Source organism: Drosophila biarmipes, unplaced genomic scaffold (assembly GCF_025231255.1).
Source record: "Drosophila biarmipes strain raj3 unplaced genomic scaffold, RU_DBia_V1.1 ptg000008l, whole genome shotgun sequence".
Taxonomy (NCBI): Eukaryota; Metazoa; Arthropoda; class Insecta; order Diptera; family Drosophilidae; genus Drosophila; species Drosophila biarmipes.
The window spans coordinates 951,139-973,918 of NW_026114529.1; the positions used below are offsets into that span (position 1 = coordinate 951,139).

The window sequence follows — 22,780 nt, forward strand, 5'->3', positions numbered from 1 at the left end:
AATACCCAACAATAAAAGAAGTCAGAGTTCACACCATTAATCTCAACCAAAATATATTCGTTTAATTTTTCAATGTAGCTACTGGGAAAGAACGTATCTTTTTAATAGACACATATGCAAACATTTCCATTTTAAAAGAAACTTCGGATACATTTCAAAACATCCAAGATGATTACATCATAGTCATAAAAGGCATAGGTCAAGAAATAATCAAATCCAAAGGTTTAGTTTCTATAGAGATACAGACAACTAAATACATAATTCCACACGATTTTCATATCCTAAACTCACATTTCCCAATTTCATGCGATGGAATAATAGGCATCGACTTTATTAAAAAATACAACTGTCAATTAGACTTCAAGCCATCTGAAGATTGAAGAAGATTTCGAACTACGATGTAGTCAACACAAATTCAGACAATAGAAAAAATCCGTACTATCACAACTATCAAAAAACTTCCCTCCACAGTTCAGGTCACAGCTTTCTAGCTTATGCACCCATTATAGCGATATATTCGGATTGGAAACCGAATCAATAAGCAGAAATACTTTTTATAAACAGAAACTGAGATTAAAAGATGATGAGCCAGTCTATATAAAGAACTATCGAAGCCCACATAGTCAGGTGAACGAAATACAAAAGCAAGTAGAAAAATTACAGACAGATCATACAAGTCACTAACCCAGAATAGACCTATCCAAAAGAACATGGTTAGGAAGCATGTTGAAATATTAGTAGAGTGCTTTAATGAAGCGCGAATTCTAATTCATGATCACAGGGAAAGATTAAATCAAGATCATTGGTCACAGATATCGAAACTTTTGATACGACTACAATACAATTTAATATTTGTTAAACAAAAGTTCAGTTTAGAAATATCGGCTCTAAACACTCCAATAGCAGTTGACACTGCACCTGAGCCGGAATCAACAGAAACGAACGAATCGGAGTCAGAAGAGCTTCCCAAAGTAAACCTCAAAATAGAAGATGAAGATTTGAATAATTGTACTATTTCGGCGGTATACACTGATCTGGAAAATTCAACAGATTCAGATACTTCGAGTATAATTGAAAACATATTATGTTACTCTATAACAATGGCACAATCAAATATTGATTTTATTAATACAGCATCCAAGGTTATAACAATTTTTGGTTGTAATTTAACAAATTTCATTGATGCTTTACAAATAATAGAATCAATAAAAGGCGAGCACGAAGAATTAGCTGTCTCCATAATTAAAACAAAGCTAAAAGGTGTCGCCAGAAATCTGATCGGTAATGAAACAACCATTACTGAAGTGATTTCCAGACTAAGAGGCAACGTCAAAGGCGAAACTGTAGATGTATTATCAGCGAAGCTGATGAACCTACAGCAGCGCAATAAAACTGCTAACCAATATACACAAGAAATTGAGCCTGAAGGTGCATATATAACAGATGGTTTACCTTTAGAGCTAGCCAGAAGGTTTTCCACGCAGCTTGCAGTCAAAGCAATGACTAAAAACTGCACAATCGATAAGGTAAAACTTACCATGCAAGCTGGCACATTTTGTACTATGAACGAAGCCGTTTCCAAATTTGTCAATAGTTGCACTGAAGCAACTGGACAGGCAAACACCGTCCTCTATTTTAAGAATTATCCACAGCGCGGCTCAAATCGCGGACGTGGAAATTATACAGGTAATTTTCGCGGTAATCACAATAACTACAACAACAATTACAAAAATAACAACAGAGGACGAGGTCAATATAGAGGAAACTATAGAGGCGGTGATAACTCGAACCGAGGCCACAATGGCAATAACCATAGCAATGTAAGAATGACCCAAAATAATAGCCAAAACACATCGGAAAACTCCCAAAGCCCTTTAAATACCCAACAATAAAAGAAGTCAGAGTTCACACCATTAATCTCAACCAAAATATATTCGTTTAATTTTTCAATGTAGCTACTGGGAAAGAACGTATCTTTTTAATAGACACATATGCAAACATTTCCATTTTAAAAGAAACTTCGGATACATTTCAAAACATCCAAGATGATTACATCATAGTCATAAAAGGCATAGGTCAAGAAATAATCAAATCCAAAGGTTTAGTTTCTATAGAGATACAGACAACTAAATACATAATTCCACACGATTTTCATATCCTAAACTCACATTTCCCAATTTCATGCGATGGAATAATAGGCATCGACTTTATTAAAAAATACAACTGTCAATTAGACTTCAAGCCATCTGAAGATTGAAGAAGATTTCGAACTACGATGTAGTCAACACAAATTCAGACAATAGAAAAAATCCTTACTATCACAACTATCAAAAAACTTCCCTCCACAGTTCAGGTCACAGCTTTCTAGCTTATGCACCCATTATAGCGATATATTCGGATTGGAAACCGAATCAATAAGCAGAAATACTTTTTATAAACAGAAACTGAGATTAAAAGATGATGAGCCAGTCTATATAAAGAACTATCGAAGCCCACATAGTCAGGTGAACGAAATACAAAAGCAAGTAGAAAAATTAATCCCTGACGGGATTGTCGAACCGTCAGTATCCGAATATAATAGCCCACTGTTACTTGTTCCTAAGAAACCACCCCCCAAGTCAGAAGTAAAGAAATGGCGGTAAGTGATTGACTATCGCCAAATTAATAAAAAATTATATCTGACAAATTTCCACTACCCAGAATTGATGATATTTTGAATCAATTAGGTCGAGCAAAATACTTTTCATGCCTTGACTTAATGTCAGGATTTTATAAAATTGAACTCGAAAAAAGTTCAAGGGATATAACGTCATTTTCAACGAGCAATGGCTCGTATTGTATCACGCGATTACCTTTCGGTTTAAAACTAGTAAAATTAACGTATCAAAAATGAAACAAAACCTTAAAATAACGATGATCTAGCAACAAAACAATATACTGATGAGAAAAACATCGGAAAGTTTGGAAAAGATTTAAGAAAAATTATAACTCAAAATATTACTAGTCGACATACGAAAATTTCAAGCTTAGAAAATAAAATTGAATTGTATTAAAGGGTGCGCACTGTAACACTTTGTTGCAGTGTTTACATATTTCAAAGTCCCGGTCATAAACCTTAAGTAGCCGTAAGTAAGTTGTAACTATGAACCGATCGCCATGGCTTAGCCCTCTCTCAGAAAGTGCTAGCGTCGGCATAATTGCGCCTCCACTTAAGAGCGCATAGCAACGTATATAAGTACACTCCTTTATACATAAGTATATAGGTACATAGCCGTCTCTCTGCCGCCGCCTTCGAGCAGCGCAGCTATGAGACTTAGCCTTACTTAGACTTAAAGAACACGGTAAAAGATCAGAGACACTTCGATCGTTGGAGCGGAACCATTGCTGCTCCAAATAAATAAAATAAAACCCGAAATAAAAACTGAAATGGAAGACAGGAAGGAAGACTACAAAAACCCGTAGGAGTTGCGCAAAGGAAAAAAAAAGGGTAGCACACCTGAAATGGCTACTCTACGTAAATACTCCACCTCCGGCGTGGGCTACGGCCCAAAAACTACAAACAGACCTGACTTTCTGCAAGAAAAATTAATTAATAATAAACGCCCAAAAATTACCTCCACTCACTCAGTGCCAATAAGAAGATTTAATGAAATACTAACAGCAACGAAACCCCCATCCCCAAAGCAATTGCCAAAACTTCAAAAGGTGCAAGGACCGGCACCGGTAACGCCTGAGCCCAAAAGGTCCCGGACAGCAGCAGCGGCAAATAGAGTGCGGGAATACGCCACCGACGGAGCGTCAGCGTAGCCAAACCGGCGAAGACCAGCTGACGTAGAAGGAAGGAAGAGAAACCAACCATGCTGGAAACAACATTTTTTTTACCCATGTACTGCGTTGCATAATTTTTTAATTGCACTACGATGCATATTTTTTTTTAATATAATATAATATTTTGCAAAATTGAGCGGAACTCTTTCTGCCCAATTAGAAAGTATGGCCCGTAAAGCCGTACAAATGATAGGCAGGAAAATAGAATTAAAAAAAATATGGATAAAAGCCAATTTAATTTTTTTTCTCACTCTTTTCTAATGAGAAGTAATAGCATAAGTACCTCCTAGAAACATTACATGACACAAAGGAAAAAAAGATAGAAATTGAAAAAATGAAAATCGATACAATATCTAAAATAAGTTTGGTAGATACAAAAGTTGTAGATTCCACGTCATATGTCGTTAATAAAATCGAATCTGAAAAAATTGATCTGCGAACAATCACAATATTGTTAATGATAACCGTTATTATAATGTTGGCAAGCGTATTATAATTGTATGAATTAGACAAAAAATGTTTGAAGAAAAGATTCCAGAGTCAAGAAAATTACCTGGACAAAATCTAAAAAAAAAAAAAAACAGCACAAACAAAAGTGATTTCACATGAATGTCAACACCTAAAATCTAAGAAAATGAAATAACAAAAAAATAAATATAAAAATATTTCATGTAACCTTTCTTACAAAGTATGGCTAAACTACATGTATGGAATGGAACAAATTTTACGGGGAAATATCAAACATTAAAACTAATTTCGACAGATCATACAAGTCACTAACCCAGAATAGACCTATCCAAAAGAACATGGTTAGGAAGCATGTTGAAATATTAGTAGAGTGCTTTAATGAAGCGCGAATGCTAATTCATGATCACAGGGAAAGATTAAATCAAGATCATTGGTCACAGATATCGAAACTTTTGATACGACTACAATACAATTTAATATTTGTTAAACAAAAGTTCAGTTTAGAAATATCGGCTCTAAACACTCCAATAGCAGTTGACACTGCACCTGAGCCGGAATCAACAGAAACGAACGAATCGGAGTCAGAAGAGCTTCCCAAAGTAAACCTCAAAATAGAAGATGAAGATTTGAATAATTGTACTATTTCGGCGGTATACACTGATCTGGAAAATTCAACAGATTCAGATACTTCGAGTATAATTGAAAACATATTATGTTACTCTATAACAATGGCACAATCAAATATTGATTTTATTAATACAGCATCCAAGGTTATAACAATTTTTGGTTGTAATTTAACAAATTTCATTGATGCTTTACAAATAATAGAATCAATAAAAGGCGAGCACGAAGAATTAGCTGTCTTCATAATTAAAACAAAGCTAAAAGGTGTCGCCAGAAATCTGATCGGTAATGAAACAACCATTACTGAAGTGATTTCCAGACTAAGAGGCAACGTCAAAGGCGAAACTGTAGATGTATTATCAGCGAAGCTGATGAACCTACAGCAGCGCAATAAAACTGCTAACCAATACACACAAGAAATTGAGCAGATGACAGATGGTTTACCTTTATAGCTAGCCAGAAGGTTTTCCACGCAGCTTGCAGTCAAAGCAATGACTAAAAATTGCACAATCGATAAGGTAAAACTTATCATGCAAGCTGGCACATTTAGTACTATAAACGAAGCCGTTTCCAAATTTGTCAATAGTTGCACTGAAGCAACTGGACAGGCAAACACCGTGCTCTATTTTAAGAATTATCCACAGCGCGGCTCAAATCGCGGACGTGGAAATTATAGAGGTAATTTTCGCGGTAATCACAATAACTACAACAACAATTACAAAAATAACAACAGAGGATGAGGCCAATATAGAGGAAACTTTAGAGGCGGTGATAACTCGAACCGAGGCCACAATGGCAATAACCAAAGCAATCTAAGAATGACCCAAAATAATAGCCAAAACACATCGGAAAACTCCCAAAGCCCTTTAAATACCCAACAATAAAAGAAGTCAGAGTTCACACCATTAATCTCAACCAAAATATATACGTTTAATTTTTCAATGTAGCTACTGGGAAAGAACGTATCTTTTTAATAGACACATATGCAAACATTTCCATTTTAAAAGAAACTTCGGATACATTTCAAAACATCCAAGATGATTACATCATAGTCATAAAAGGCATAGGTCAAGAAATAATCAAATCCAAAGGTTTAGTTTCTATAGAGATACAGACAACTAAATACATAATTCCACACGATTTTCATATCCTAAACTCACATTTCCCAATTTCATGCGATGGAATAATAGGCATCGACTTTATTAAAAAATACAACTGTCAATTAGACTTCAAGCCATCTGAAGATTGAAGAAGATTTCGAACTACGATGTAGTCAACACAAATTCAGACAATAGAAAAAAATCCGTACTATCACAACTATCAAAAAACTTCCCTCCACAGTTCACGTCACAGCTTTCTAGCTTATGCACCCATTATAGCGATATATTCGGATTAGAAACCGAATCAATAAGCAGAAATACTTTTTATAAACAGAAACTGAGATTAAAAGATGATGAGCCAGTCTATATAAAGAACTATCGAAGCCCACATAGTCAGGTGAACGAAATACAAAAGCAAGTAGAAAAATTAATCCCTGACGGGATTGTCGAACCGTCAGTATCCGAATATAATAGCCCACTGTTACTTGTTCCTAAGAAACCACCCCCCAAGTCAGAAGTAAAGAAATGGCGGTAAGTGATTGACTATCGCCAAATTAATAAAAAATTATATCTGACAAATTTCCACTACCCAGAATTGATGATATTTTGAATCAATTAGGTCGAGCAAAATACTTTTCATGCCTTGACTTAATGTCAGGATTTTATCAAATTGAACTCGAAAAAAGTTCAAGGGATATAACGTCATTTTCAACGAGCAATGGCTCGTATCGTATCACGCGATTACCTTTCGGTTTAAAAGTAGTAAAATTAACGTATCAAAAATGAAACAAAACCTTAAAATAACGATGATCTAGCAACGAAACAATATACTGATGAGAAAAACATCGGAAAGTTTGGAAAAGATTTAAGAAAAATTATAACTCAAAATATTACTAGTCGACATACGAAAATTTCAAGCTTAGAAAATAAAATTGAATTGTATAATAAGAAAAGATTAAAAGTATTGAGGATTACATTGTAGTATGCACATTTATTGAATACCCACTGTACGAAAGTACTTAAAGGGTGCGCACTGTAACACTTTGTTGCAGTGTTTACATATTTCAAAGTCCCGGTCATAAACCTTAAGTAGCCGAATTATGAACCGATCGCCATGGCTTAGCCCGCACACAGAAAGTGCTAGCGTCGGCATAATTGCGCATCCACTTAAGAGCGCATAGCAACGTATATAAGTACACTCCTTTACTGAAAAGGAACGACTGCATCGTAATTTTCGGATAACGGACACTCAGAAATGGAAGACAGGAAGGAAGACTACAAAAACGCGTAGGAGTTGCGCAAAGGAAAAAAAAAGGGTAGCACACCTGAAATGGCTACTCTACGTAAATACTACAACTCCCGCGTGGGCTACGGCCCAAAAACTACAAACAGAACTGGATTTTCTGCAAGAAAAATTAATAAATAGTAAACGCCCAAAATTTACCTTCACTCACTCAGTGCTAAAAAGAAGAATTAATGAAACACTAACAACAACAAAACCCCCATCCCCAAAGCAATTACCAAAACTTCAAAAGGTGCGAGGACCGGCACCGGTAACGCCCTAGCCCAAAAGGTCCCGGACAGCAGCAGCGGCAAATAGAGTGCGGGAATACGCCACCTCCTGCGCCACCGACGGAGCGTCAGCGTAGCCAAACCGGCGAAAACCAGCTGACGTAGAAGGAAGGAAGAGAAACCAACCAAGCTGGAAACAACATTTTTTTTTACCAATGTACTGCGTTGCATAATATTTTTAATTGCACTACAATGCATATTTTTTTTTTAATATAATATAATATTTTGTAAAATTGAGCGGAACCCTTTCTGCCCAATTAGAAAAATGATAGGCAGGAAAATATAATTAAAAAAAATATGGATAAAAGCCAATTCAATTTTTTTTTCTCACTCTTTTCTAATGAGAAGTAATAGCATAAGTACCTCCTAGAAACATTAAATGACACAAAGGAGAAAAAGGTAGAAATTTAAAAAATGAACAATGTCCAAAATGAGTTTGGTAGATACAAAAGTTGTAGATTCCACGGCAAATGTCGTTCATAAAATCGAATCTGAAATAATTGATCTTCGAACAATCACAATATTGTTAATGATAATCGTTATTATAATGTTGGCAAGCGTATTATAATTGTATGAATTAGACAAAAAATGTTTGAAGAAATGATTCCAGAGTCAAGAAAATTACCTGGACAAAATCTAAAAAAAAAAAAAAACAGAACAAACAAAAGTGATTACACATAAATGTCAACACCTAAATTCTAAGAAAATTAAATAACAAAAAAATAAATATAAAAATATTTCATGTAACCCTTCTTACAAAGTATGGCTAAACTACATGCATGGAATGGAACAAATTGTACGGGGAAATATCAAACATTAAAACTAATTTCGACAGATCATACAAGTCACTAACCCAGAATAGACCTATCCAAAAAAACATGGTTAGGAAGCATGTTGAAATATTCGTAGAGTGCTTTAATGAAGCGCGAATGCTAATTCATGATCACAGGGAAAGATTAAATCAAGATCATTGGTCACAGGTATCGAAACTTTTGATACGACTACGATGCAATTTAATATTTGTTAAACAAAAGTTCAGTTTAGAAATATCGGTACCTACCGTTCTAAACACTCCAATAGCAGTTGACACTGCACCTGAGCCGGAATCAACAGAAACGAACGAATCGGAGTCAGAAGAGCTTCCCAAAGTAAACCTCAAAATAGAAGATGAAGATTTGAATAATTGTACTATTTCGGCGGTATACACTGATCTGGACAATTCAACAGATTCAGATACTTCGAGTATAATAGAAAACATATTATGTAACTCTATAACAATGGCACAATCAAATATTGATTTTATTAATACAGCATCCAAGGTTATAACAATTTTTGGTTGTAATTTAACAAATTTCATTGATGCTTTACAAATAATAGAGTCAATAAAAGGCGAGCACGAAGAATTAGCTGTCTCCATAATTAAAACAAAGCTAAAAGGTGTCGCCAGAAATCTGATCGGTAATGAAACAACCATTACTGAAGTGATTTCCAGACTAAGAGGCAACGTCAAAGGCGAAACTGTAGATGTATTATCAGCGAAGCTGATGAACCTACAGCAGCGCAATAAAACTGCTAACCAATATACACAAGAAATTGAGCCTGAAGGTGCATATATAACAGATGGTTTACCTTTAGAGCTAGCCAGAAGGTTTTCCACGCAGCTTGCAGTCAAAGCAATGACTAAAAACTGCACAATCGATAAGGTAAAACTTACCATGCAAGCTGGCACATTTTGTACTATGAACGAATCCGTTTCCAAATTTGTCAATAGTTGCACTGAAGCAACTGGACAGGCAAACATCGTCCTCTATTTTAAGAATTATCCACAGCGCGGCTCAAATCGCGGACGTGGAAATTATACAGGTAATTTTCGCGGTAATCACAATAACTACAACAACAATTACAAAAATAACAACAGAGGACGAGGTCAATATAGAGGAAACTATAGAGGCGGTGATAACTCGAACCGAGGCCACAATGGCAATAACCAAAGCAATGTAAGAATGACCCAAAATAATAGCCAAAACACATCGGAAAACTCCCAAAGCCCTTTAAATACCCAACAATAAAAGAAGTCAGAGTTCACACCATTAATCTCAACCAAAATATATTCGTTTATTTTTCAATGTAGCTACTGGGAAAGAACGTATCTTTTTAATAGACACATATGCAAAAATTTCCATTTTAAAAGAAACTTCGGATACATTTCAAAACATCCAAGATGATTACATCATAGTCATAAAAGGCATAGGTCAAGAAATAATCAAATCCAAAGGTTTAGTTTCTATAGAGATACAGACAACTAAATACATAATTCCACACGATTTTCATATCCTAAACTCACATTTCCCAATTTCATGCGATGGAATAATAGGCATCGACTTTATTAAAAAATACAACTGTCAATTAGACTTCAAGCCATCTGAAGATTGAAGAAGATTTCGAACTACGATGTAGTCAACACAAATTCAGACAATAGAAAAAAATCCGTACTATCACATCTATCAAAAAACTTCCCTCCACAGTTCAGGTCACAGCTTTCTAGCTTATGCACCCATTATAGCGATATATTCGGATTGGAAAATGAATCAATAAGCAGAAATAATTTTTATAAACAGAAACTGAGATTAAAAGATGATGAGCCAGTCTATATAAAGAACTATCGAAGCCCACATAGTCAGGTGAACGAAATACAAAAGCAAGTAGAAAAATTAATCCCTGACGGGATTGTCGAACCGTCAGTATCCGAATATAATAGCCCACTGTTACTTGTTCCTAAGAAACCACCCCCCAAGTCAGAAGTAAAGAAATGGCGGTAGGTGATTGACTATCGCCAAATTAATAAAAAATTATATCTGACAAATTTCCACTAACCAGAATTGATGATATTTTGAATCAATTAGGTCGAGCAAAATACTTTTCATGCCTTGACTTAATGTCAGGATTTTATCAAACTGAACTCGAAAAAAGTTCAAGGGATATAACGTCATTTTCAACGAGCAATGGTTCGTATCGCATCACGCGATTACCTTTCGGTTTAAAAGTAGCACCTAATTCATTTCAAAGGCACTCCTTTATATGGATGACTGAATAGTTATAGGTTGTTCCGAAAAACATATGCTTAAAAACTTAACAGATGTTTTTGAGAAATGCAGTTAATACAACCTAAAGTTACATCTAGAAAAATGTTCATTTTTATGCATGAGGTGACTTTTCTTGGTCATAAAAGCACAGATAAAGGAATACTTCCGGGTGACAAGAATTATGACGTCATAATGAATTACCCAGTGCTGCACAATGCGGAGAGTTGTAGCTTTTTGCAATTATTATAGACGATTCATTAAATTTTTCTCCGAATATTCCCGGCACATTACAAGATTATGCAAAAAGAATGTTCCCTTTAAATGACAAAGTAGACAAAAATTCCGCGCGGAAAATCAAGAACAAGAATTGTCAATGCAATCTTTAAATAAAATAAATAAATAATAAAGCTTCCAAAGGCTTGAAATGCAAGCCGGTATACATAAAATCAGCCAAATCAAAGTGGCACCGTGGGAAAATATCTTTGAACATACTTCAATAGATAATTTCAAATTAATGGGCAATAAAATTTTGAAAAAATTAAGAGTAGCGCTACTCAACCCAGTGACACAAATAATTAATTTAAAAGAAAAAGAAGCAATTTTGTATACATTTCATGATGATCCAATTCAATGCATATGAAAAACTTTGACCAAAGTAAAAAGACCCTATTTCTGGTAAAGCATGTCTAAAGATATAACTGAGTACGTAAGAAAATGCCAGAAAGCCAAAATAACTAAACACACAAAGATCCCTTTAACAATACAGACACACCAATAAATGCTTTCGACAGAGTGATAGTGGACACTATTGGTCCACTGCCAAAATCAGAAAATGGCAATGACTATGCAGTCACTTTAATATGTGATTTAACTAAGTATTTAGTTGCCATACCTGGTCCGAATAAAAATGCTAATACTGTCGCTAAAGCAATATTTGAATCTTTTATCCTGAGGTACGGTCAAATGAAGACGTTCATTACGGACATGGGGACAGAATGTAAGAATTCTATTATAGACGATTTATGCAAATATTACATCCACAGCACACCACCACCAGACAGTTGGAACAGTAGAAATAAGTCATAGAACTTTCAATGAGTACATACGATCTTACATATCGGTTGATAAAACCGATTGGGCCGTATGGCTTCAATATTTTGTCTTCTGTTTCAACACGACCCCCTCTATGGCGCATACTTATTGTCCATATGAGCTAGTATTCGGTAAAACAAGTAATTTACCAAAATATTTTAGTAGCATAGATAGTGTAGAAGTATTATATAATATAGATGACTATGCTAAGGAGAGTAAGTATAGATTAGAAGTAGCCTATAAAAGAGCTAGAGTTATGTTAGAAGCAAATGAGAATAGAAATAAACTACTTTACGATCATAAAGTAAGGGGTATAGATAACATCAGTAGGTGACAAAGTTGTATTAAGAAACGAGACAGGTCATACGTTATATCCTAAATATACAGGTCCGTATATAGTAACGGAAATAGGAGATAGAGATAACATAGTAATAACAAATAATAAACATAAGAAACAAACAGTTCATAAGGATAGATTAAAAATCTTTATTTCATAAATTGCACTTAGTATGGCCATAAAAAGACACACATATATAGGTAAATAAATACACATATTCTTTCAATAATTTCATCTTCTTTGATAAAAGATAAACAAATACAAAAAAAAGATGTACTAATTAGAAATTTTTATTGTACTAATTAGAAATATATTATTTCAAAAGGAGGGAGATGTAGTATGCACATATTGAATACCCACTGTACAGAAAGTATTTAAAGGGTGCGCATTGTAACACTTTGTTGCAGTGTTTACATATTTCAAAGTCCCGGTCATAAGCCCTAAGTAGCCGAAATATGAACCGATCGCTATGGCTTAGCCCGCACACAGAAAGTGCTAGCGTCGGCATAATTGTAACGAACGGACAGCATATGCATACCCCTCGCGCCTCCACTTAAGAGCGCATAGCAACGTTTATAAGTACACTCCTTTATACATAAGTATATAATTCCATAGCCGTCTCTCTGCCGCCGCCTGCGAGCAGCGCAGCTACGAGACTTAGCCTTACTTAGACTTAAAGAATATGGTAAAAGATCAGAGACACTTCGATCGTTGCAGCGGCACATTGCTGCTCCAACTAAATAAAATAAAACCCGAAATGAAAACTGAAGAGGAACGACTAATTATTGTACAACAACATTTTGAAATATGTAACAAACCCGATATCATAACCGAAAAAACCCACAAATGAGATAGAAGGTGTCGCTTTTCAGCCTACTAGAAGAATGTGATTAAGCGAGAAATTGTAGATGAGTTGCATGGGTACAGATACTTGTTGGCTGTTATAGACACATGTTTGAAATTTGGTTCGGGTGAGGCACTAAAGTCAAAAAGTGATAGTGATGTTTCTCAAGCCATTTAAAGAATCTTTAAATCGGGTCACGGAACATCAAAGGTACTGAAAGGTACTAAAGGTACTGAACGTTTTAATAGAATTCTTAAAGAACTAATGTGGCGAGAATTTAGTTTCAATGAAAAATATAAATATAATATATCTATATATCAATTCTTCCAATGAAAAGCAAATATTACCACGTTTGTATTAGTAAATATAAACATGTTTTTGAGAAAGGGTATACACCAAACTATACAACTCATTCAGTAGGTGGCACTACAACCTACAACAAGGTACGTGAACTTCTAGACCACTTCGATGGTATAGCTGTCCGCTACCACATAGGAGTCTAGGCGCCGCGCAGCCCTGCTTGTCGACAGCATATACTCCGTCTTGCCCTCGTTTACCGCAAAACCCACTTTTGCCGACTCTTTTTCGATAGCTGAAAATGCAGCAGTGACATCACGCTTGCTGCGGCCAATGATGTCAATATCATCGGCATACGCAAGAAGCTGGACACTTTTATAAAAAATAGTGCCAGATCGATGCCACCGATGACACCGGCCTTCCGCAGAACCCCTTCCATCACGAAATTAAAGAGATGACACGACAGGGGGTCGCCTTGTCTAAAACCTCGAACGGTATTAAGCGGTTCGGAGACGTATTAGCTTTGCAGGAATACCGAACTCAGACATGGCGGCATATAGGCGTTCCCTTGTCGGTCTATCGAATGCAGCTTTATAATCGACAAAGAGATGGTGTGTGTCAATGTTATTCTCGTGGGTTTTTTCCAGGATTTGGCGTAATGTGAAGATCTGGTCTATGGTGGACTTACCAGGTCTGAAGCCGCACTGATAAGGTCCGATCAGGGTGCTGGTATACGGCTTCAGTCGTTCACATATTACGCTCGATAGGACCTTGTATGAGATGATAATCAGGCTGATTCCCCGGTAGTTGGCGCAAACGGGACAAAGGACTCTGAGAATCCAATCGTTGGGCATGCTTTCTTCTAGCCATATTTTGCACAACAGCTGATGCATACACCTTATCAGCTCTTCGCCGCCAGCCTTGAACAACTCTGCAGGCAGACCATCAGCACCGGCTGCTTTGTTGTTTTTGAGCCGCGTTATAGCAACTCGGACCTCGTCATGGTTAGGTAGTGGTATATCCACATTGTCATCTATTGGTGGTACGGGCTGCATTCTCCAATGGCGTGATTGGTGCCGTCATCGCCTGTTAACAGCTTGGAGAAATGCTCTCTCCATAACCTCAGCGTGCACTGCGTATCCGTAACCAGATTTCCATTTTCATCCCGACAGTTAGATACTCCGGTCTTGAAACCTTGTGTCAGACGGTTGACTTGTTGGTAGAATTTTCGAACATCATTCCTGTCTTGTAACACCTCAAGTTCCTGGCACTCTCGCTTTTCTTGCTTTCGTTTTTTTCCGTCTGAAAAGTCGCCTATCTTCCTTCCTTTTCTCCCTGTAACGTTCGCGTTGCTCCAGACTGCAGTGTTTTTCTGTGGGCGGCGTTTTTTGCTGCAGCTGCGACGCGACACTCTTCGTTATAGCATTGGTTCCGTGAGGGTGGGCGCTTGAACCCAATGGTTGTTTCAGCAACAGCTCGCATGGAGTGGGATATGTGCGCCCAGAGTCCGCCGGCGTCAACAGGGAGAGGGATAGGTTGGTGGAGCAGTTCCGAGAGGTGTATGCTATTGCTGTCCGTTCAGTGACGTCAAGCTTTCGTTGCGTGATGGGGAGTATGTTTTTCGCTAGGCATTGCCGCATGCGTATCTTGGCTGCGAAAAGATAGTGGTCCGATTCAATGTTGACTCCACGAAACGCATCACGTTTGAGGCATGCCTTCCGTCTATCACAACGTGATCAATCTGGCTGCGCGTCTTTTGACCAGGGGACAGCCATGTGGCCTTGTGGATGTCGAGGTGCCGAAATCTGGTGCAACTCACTACCATGTTTCGCGCCGCGGCGAAGTCAATCAGCCTGAGACCATTGTTCGACGTGGTCTCATGGAGCTGAATCGACCGACGGTGGGGTCAAAGATGCGTTCGCGACCGACCTTTGCGTTGAAGTCCTCGAGGATAAGCTTCACGTCGTGGTCTGGGCAGCGTTCGTATGTGTCCTTGAGTCTCGCGTAGAATGCATCCTTAACAGCATCGTGCGCAAATTATGCTACGATTCAAAAACCTAGCTTCGACGCGAATTGTAGACAGCCGTTCACTCACTGGGGTGAAATTGGAGACGTGGTGGCGAAGTTTCCGGCTTACTACAAATCCGCATCCAAGTTCGCGCCTCTCCGCATGGCAGCTGTAGTAGATATCGCAGTTTGCTCGCTTGGAGCAATTTTGTCCTGTCCATCTCATTTCCTGGATGGTGGTAATGTCAGTCTTCTTTTTTACGAGGCGGGTTCCAAACCCTGCGCTCAACCGCTTAACGTCCGAGTGACTCGCTGCACAGATTAGCTCACTATCTAGCGGATGCTAAGATAGCTACCCAGGAGGTGCCACGAGGAGGCTGTGTGTCAACTTGCAATCCTTCGAAAACTAAGATCGCACTGGCGGCCACCAAGTTGACCGCGATCAGAAAACTTTACTCTGTACGAATGAAAGCCATCCCACCCAAAACTAAACTATACAACTGAAACCTTTAAAATTAGAATGTAAACAATACATACCCTAAAACATACTTACTTGAAGATTTAGATGGTAGCCCGATTCAGTGCAGATTTTATAAAGAAGAACTCCTCCATACATACCTAGTTGAAAAGGTTGTAAGGCAAAAAGGAAATAAAGTTTTAGTTAGGTCGCTGGAGTTTTCAAGGACTTGTTGGATAAATAAGGAAGTCATTTTGTAGTAAAACAAATGATTTATATAATTTCTTTTTTTATATGTTCAGCTTATCTTCTCTTAGTTTAATAATATTTATGTACAATGTTTACTTAAAAAAAATTTAAATTAAAAAGTATATTTTTTAAGTCTCGATCATAATTAATCTTTTAAAAAAAATATTTCTATGTGATTAGTCAATTACATTCTCACATAAATCATTTTGAAAATAAAAATCCTTATGAAATAACAACAAATAGATAACATAACACAGTTTTATTGGTTATGTTTTGAATCAAGAATAAGTAATAATTTAATTTTAATTTTTATTATATTTTTCTTTAACTCATTATTATTACAGAATAAGAATATGATTGTGTTTTAAAATTTGTTTAATTTTACTTAAATGTATTTTAAAAAACATCACGAAATGCGTGGAAATTCCTCCACCTCTCTATCGGCCGTTTGTTGTCTCCACTCCTCTGTCGGGAGTAAGGCTTCTCCGCCTGGTGACGAGAAAGACCGGGAACATAGGATCCCGAAAGAGCCCATGGTACACGGTGGTATACCACTTCGCCTCTTCGCTCATCCTCTGGTGGGTCGCCATCCATACTTCATAATTAAGCATGTTTTGCTCCTGGCACTGTACCAGCTCGAGGAGCCTATTCACATTCAATAATGGATCCGCAAGAACAGTGTTCCTCAGCGCATCTTCCATGGGGACTTCCTCCCTGCCTGTTGGCGTGCCCATTCCTCATTCGGGCAAGGTTCTCCATGATCCCTCCTCTCGCGCCTTTGCTCGCATTTTGGGCATGTCGCTGGTTAAGCTCTGAGCGCTCTTCGTTCGTTTGTGGTGTCTTTTGGTGTTGTGAACAGGTCACATGATAAATTTATGGCTAACCCTTTATATTACTTTTGAGTTTTCTGTGACTTTTTATTTTCAGTCCGTCATAATTTTTCAAGGTTTTTTGCGGAACATTTAACCCAGAAAATGGAAATGAACTCATTTATATTAGTTTTGAGTCTGTGAGAAAACTTTTGTTCACATTGATCTTTGCCCCCTGTGTGAAGAGATTTAAGCAATCCTTAACACCTCCACGTTTTGTGTAGCATCTTGATTCTGGGATTATGGTACGACTAGCACTGGCTAGTTTGCTTAATGGGATTTAAATTATTCGTGACAAATTTACAAGTGAAAGTAGAAGATATTTTGAGCAAAGGATGCAATTGTCATTTGTATTACTTGTCAAAAAAAAATTTAAATTTAATAAAAAGGATAATAAAAAAACAATATAGGTATTTGTAACAGGTTGCATCGACTATTCAGTGGTTAGAAGAGATGACAAGTATTGCTTTTGAAAAATATATGTATATATAATAGGACACCATCAATCGATTAATGAGATAAAGGAGCCAGAAATAATAGAACAAAAGAGAAGGTTGGTTAGGAGAGGTCGCACATACTTTGCTTGAAGGTGGGAAAGAAAAAATCAGTTTTTATACACACCGTCGTACTCAGATAGCCAATAGGGGACAGCTTGGAAAAAATCATTTCGACTTTGTAAAAAAATCAAAGATTTTCATTTGTTGTATGTATGCACAGTATGCACAGCTTGAGGTAAAAGAAAGACCTATATAAAATTTTTTTCATACGTTGTGTAAGAATATTTTGAAGGGCAAGACGACATTGTTGAGTTAGACAGATATCTTGCAGTCACTTAAAATAAATAATTTTCTAAACGGATTCGACGGAATTTTGTTCAATATACACTATGTACGTCTTCGGTCTATACACTCAAAACGTCCTGAATGTAATGGTTATAATATGAAAACATCTATTCGTGGAAATCATAGGGAGTCGATACTTGTGTATGCCATCGAATTTCGGATTACAAAAATGAGGCATATAAAAATATATTATAATCTGAAAAAAGAATTAAATATAACAAATAACAAAACAAATCATGTACGCAATACCAAATTAATTGAATAAATGTATTATTATGCTACCAAATAAACTTCTGACTTTTTATTTCGAGTTTAAAATACAGGTATACTTGTGCGTTGTAGCCTTTTGGGAACGTGTCAGTGATAAATTCAGTGATCTTCTCAATGAGCGTGCCGCTCTGATTTGTGCGAGGCATAAAGTCATTGACGCGTGTCCCTTTTATTGCGGCCCAGTGATCTTCTCGATTAGCGGCCTGCCGGACTTTACTGCGTTCAGGTAAAAGACAAGGGCCCATGTTCGGGTCTCTGGCTGATTTCCTTATGCACTTTTTGTGGAAAGGAGAGAATAATTGACAATTTACCAGTAAAACGTTCTGGGGCGGAAACAAAATATGGGTTTTAAAATATTTCCCACATATGAGAACCAATAACTTGCGAAATTTATTTTATTGGGGCTATTTTGATTTCTAAACTTGCCTTGCAATCATAGTAAACATTATTCCCAAACATCTCTGGGATAACAACCTTTTGATACTTTGGGTGTGTGACCCTTATCAAGTGCATAGCAAGACCTGGGATAATGGGGCGAAATGGTACGTGATAACGATTTTTGGATACTTTGGGTGCCCTTTAATATTCTAATTGTGCCAGAATCCGCGTTTTTTGCTACTGACAAAATTAGATAGTACGAAAAATGTAGACTGTTCAAATAATTTACCGTGCAAGTTATAACAACCTCTATAAAAGCTGTTATTTATTATTCCGATAATCCCATAAGGATTTAAAAAAAATGAATACCAAACAAGTTATTATTTTCAAAATGCATTTTAATATTTTTTATAAATTTTAGGTTACGTTTTTTTTTAATCTTAAAAATAATATTTATTTTTCAACTTTTATTTTACAAATGGAAAGTAACTCTTTCATAAACTGTATTTAGTGATTTAAATTATAAAGCCGAATTCTGTATTTGAACATTATATCGTTGTAATGTTCCCAAATAAAAATATGCACAATATATGTATACGTTATGTAAACAAAAAAAGGAAATTAACTTCGGCAAGCCGAAGTTTATATACCCTTATAGTTATAAGACATAACGAATATTAGCGACAGCATTTTAAATTTTTAAGGATTGTTGCTAGCTTCAGTGATATTAAGAAAACTATTTCATTATTTCTCTGACCGTTTCTTTGACAGCTATTTCTTATAATCTTCCCATTTTTATGATATTCCCAATATTATAAGATAATATGCCAAAAAACTCCGAAGCTATAATTTGTTTCATATTATTTTCCAACCAATTTTCCGATCGATCCTATGACAGCTATATGATATAGTCGTCCGACTTTGATCAAATTAAATTCGAAATTCACTCATCAAAAAGGGATATTTCGGCAAGCCAAAGTTTGTATACCTTTGCAGTTATAAGAAATAATAAACTTTAGTCACACAATGTGAAATTTTTAAGGTTTGTTGCTGAGTTCAGTGATATTACAAATAAATTATTTCATCCTTTTTTTAGACCACTTTTTACATCTGTATGTTAGAGTAGACCAATTTTTATTATAAAAATGTTAGTTCCTATGAGAGCTATAAGATATATTTGTCAGATCCGGCTGGATCCGACTTATATACTACCTGCAATAGAAAGAACACTTTTGGGAAAGTTTCAGCCCGATAGCTTTAAAACTGAGAGACTGGTTTGCGTAGAAACGGACGGACAGGCGGACATGGCTAGATCGACTCGTCTCGTGATGCTGATCAAGAATTTTTATATTTTATGGGGTCGGCAAAGTTTTCGTCACTGCGTTGCAAACTTCTGACTAAAGTCATTATACCCTCTGCAAGGGTATAAAAATATGCAAAATATATGTAAAAGTATGCAATATATGCAAATTATATATAAAAGCGTTTTTATGTTAAAGCATTCTAAATAATTTCTTTTTTTCACTGTCGGCAGTATATATGAAGTAGTCTTTTGATTAATATGTTTATTAAGGTATGCCGAAGACACATACCATTGACTTATTTAACCGGACTCTAGCGGTTGTAAAAGGAAAATATCGCTAAAACTTAACAGAAAATGAAAACTCGATATATTTTTCTGTCTATGGCAACAATTAGATAAATTCTTCTTATTTTATTAAACTTTAAAATACTTGTTTTGTTGTCATATTAAAAGGTCAAAGTTCAATGCAATTATCTCTAAGCTATAGCCATGTTGATCTGATAAATAATATATGTATAATATGCGTTGTCAATAAAAAACAACGATTGCCAAAGTCTTACCTTTATAAATTTATAAATGAGGGAGTTCTTAATTTTGGACAGAATAAATGGTCAAATTTCCTAAAGGGCTATTGTTGCTGCTTGCAGTTTTGTATACAATTTATTTGCACTTGACCACTTAAAGGTCAAATTTCCCATTAAGTGGTCAAATTTCCCATAGTGCTGTGGTTGCAGCAGCTTGGAATTTATTTGCACATTTATTGAATTCAGTTATCAACCTCTTAGACTTATAAATGAAATACATTTTGTACAACACCTTAAATATATATATAAATATATATATATATATATATATATATATATATATATATACATATATATGTATGCAGGGTCCTCTTTTTAGAAAAGATAACGCTGACTTAAATAGTATGATATGCTTTATTCACAATCGACTTGTTAACTTAGATTTTACAAAATACACGTGTGCTATAGAACTGTCCTTTGCGAGATTCTCACAGAGAGTCAGTACGGCGATGCGTTGCCACTTTTCACTCACGTTGCAACTGGGTATCGAATACAACTTAGGAATATCGAGTACAGAAAGGGAAAGATATTAGATCAGTAGGTGAGACCGCTTCTAGTGGTCCTTGTCTCTCCAGTACCGCATCCCACAATCGGCCCTTCTGACGCAGGATTCGTCCCGAATGCCTTCATGTACTCTGCGACGGTTGATGTCTTATACGGCCCATCACCTTTTCCTACCCTTTCAACTTCGTATCTTCCATAATTTCCTACTTTGACTACTTAATACGGCCCTAGGTACTTTCCTTTCAATTTCAAACCAGTACCATACTGGGTGCGTTTAATAGCCACCAAATCGTTTAACTGGAACTTCTTTTCTACCTTTCTTTTTGCATCAAAAGATTTCTTGTTTTCAGCTTGGATACTTTGAATGTTCTCCCTTGCTTCCATCCTCAGTTTGTCGCGCTCCTCATCTAACTCTGCAATCAAACAATCCTGTATCAAATACCTGAGCTGGACATCTGAGATACGCATATCTAATCCTGTTAGCAGTTTGAATGGTGAAACTTTCGTACTCCTTGGCTCAGTGTTGTTTATGATCTGCTGTACCTTACCTACATGCTTATACCAGCACCCTGGGCTTTCAAGGCTTAGTTTTGAGAGCATCGGAACAACTATTTTATGCATGCGTTCTACTTGTCCGTTTCCCCTTGGTACGCCTGTTGCTATCAGCAAATGTTGGATCTTCTCCCTATCGCAATACTCCCTGAACAGGTGGGATGTGAATGCAGCTCCACAATCCTATACGGATTTCCAAAGCAAACAGCCTGGCGCTCCAAGCAAGTCACTACTTCTTCAACCCCTGTACTTCGTGTAGGATACAACCATACGTACTTGGAAAAAGCGTCTACAATCACGAAAATGTGATTATATCGTTTTTTGGTTAACTCCATCGGACCAACATGATCTACATGGTATGTGACGAAGCCGCTCGTCTCCTTTATCTATTGGTGTAAGGAACCCTTCTTGCCTACCAGCCTTCACAAGGATGCAATTCACAAGGATGCAATCTACGCAGCTATCGACCACTCGCGCTACTTTATCTTTAAGCTTCGGAATATAATACGACTTCTCAATGAAATCCTGAGTTTTCTTGGATGAGAAATGTCCTTGCCTGTGACTGTTCTGGATGATTTCAGTTTCCATGAGTGAAGGAACTACTAGTAACTCTTTGTTAGGATCCTTGAACAGAACTTCGTTCACTATGTAGAAGTCTTCATAGCCTTTGGTCTCAACGACACTTTTGAGCACTTTCGTCCAATCATCTAAAAGCTGTGCTTCCCGCAAACGATGAAACAAACTGTCAGTCAACATGACACCCTACTCAACGCATCTCATCTTACCACTTGTCCTGTGTTCTATTTCGTAGTCGAAATCTTGTAGGTACTTCGCCCATCTAAACACTCTGAGCGGAATCTCCTTCTTCTTCATGGTCATGGCAAAAGTATTACAATCTGTAATAATTTTAAACTTCTTCCCTAAAGCGTACACCCACCACTTTACCAAGGCTCCAATAACTGCAAGTACTTGCAGTTCAGAGGAATGATACTTTTCCTCACATGGCTTGGTTTTACGGCTCATGTAGAAAACTGGATGCCACAAGTTATCACAGGGATCTCGTTGAAGCAAAACGGCTCCAAATCCGAGTTTGGATGCATCAGTATGCATTTTTGTGTCAAGCGAATGATTATAGAGCTTCAGAACTGGTCCACTGATCAACGCTTTTTTTTAGCTTTTTAAATGCTGCTAATTGCTGGTCTTGAAACTCGAACCTCTCCTCCTTGCGCAACATATCGGACAACGGCTTGGCAATTACGGCGTATCCCTCCACAAACCTACGGAAATACGACGTCAAACCTAGGAATCTTTGGACTCCTTTCTTGTCGCGCGGAATCGGAAAATCAGCAACTGCTTGAGTTTTCTCATTACCTGGCTTGATGGTACCGTTTTCAACGACATAGCCCAAGAAGTTAACTTTGCGCTTCAACACCTGACATTTACTCCAATTTATGCGCAAGCCATTTCCTTGTGCCACTTCCAAAACTCGCTTCAACTTCTGCACGCCCTCATCGATACTC

The 22,780-nt window shown here is 36.8% G+C and overlaps 1 long non-coding RNA gene across 3 annotated transcripts in view; it reads right to left on the minus strand.

Moving 5' to 3' along the window:
- Positions 1-8,906, minus strand: part of LOC127011751 (uncharacterized) — a 48,425-nt gene extending 39,519 nt beyond the window's left edge. For 2 of the 3 annotated variants that reach the window (XR_007765029.1, XR_007765028.1), the window contains exon 1: positions 8,341-8,906. This is a non-coding gene — a long non-coding RNA (uncharacterized LOC127011751). Of the gene's footprint in view, positions 1-3,614; positions 4,505-8,340 lie in introns of all 3 variants that reach the window. The other variant, XR_007765030.1, reaches the window with a different exon arrangement.
- Positions 8,907-22,780: the final 13,874 nt, after the last annotated feature.